Here is an 807-nt window from a genome sequence, read left to right on the forward strand (position 1 = left end):
ACAAATGCGCTTAATGTGTACACACATGTATGTATCGTCAACATGTTTGTGGCACGTGACATCCACAAACAGAATATCATGAGGTAACACGCCGTCTAAATGTTCAAAGATTATCACCATTTTCTGCTATTACTATTTCTACCACTTTTTTCTTCGTCTTCTTTTTCCTACCTGTTAGTCTTCTGCATCTTTACCTATTATTAGTACTCATCTCCTTCTATTTGTCCTACAACCACTACTACTATAACAGGTAGTTGCGTCTTTTCCCTTATGCAAAGTTGCACGCAAAATCGACAAGCACCGACCCCGTACTTCCGCTGCCATAAGCCTAGCAAGCTTGCCTGACAGCGCGAAGTATCACACGGAGAAAATCCCGTTCAGTTCCGTCATTAGCAGCAGGAACATGCTGGCAATGCTAAACCCTGTATCATGTTGTTTTACCAACTCTCAGATTAATTTCGTTTGTTGCGACGAACCTTAGCGGAGGAAACAAGCGAGGAAGCGCTGAATTAAGCCTCACGAAGCGCTGTATTATTTCTCGGGCCTCGAACTCCCGAAAGAAGTTAGGCGCCACGGGAAAAGTAGTCTGTTGTAGGTTTAGCAACCTAGTCAGTAACCAACATGTTTCGTTTTTAGCATTTGGCGATTTATCTTACTGCCAACACTTTTTAGATGTTTCCCTTCCCCGACGTGACGCCCCGGGTTTTTTTCCCGACCGAATAGATAAAAGAAAAACAACATACCGGCGAAAAGAAGCTTTGACATGTGTACAAACTCAACCCATCTAAATCTATCTAAAGTGACTTC

Source organism: Penaeus monodon, chromosome 19 (assembly GCF_015228065.2).
Source record: "Penaeus monodon isolate SGIC_2016 chromosome 19, NSTDA_Pmon_1, whole genome shotgun sequence".
NCBI lineage: Eukaryota > Metazoa > Arthropoda > Malacostraca > Decapoda > Penaeidae > Penaeus > Penaeus monodon.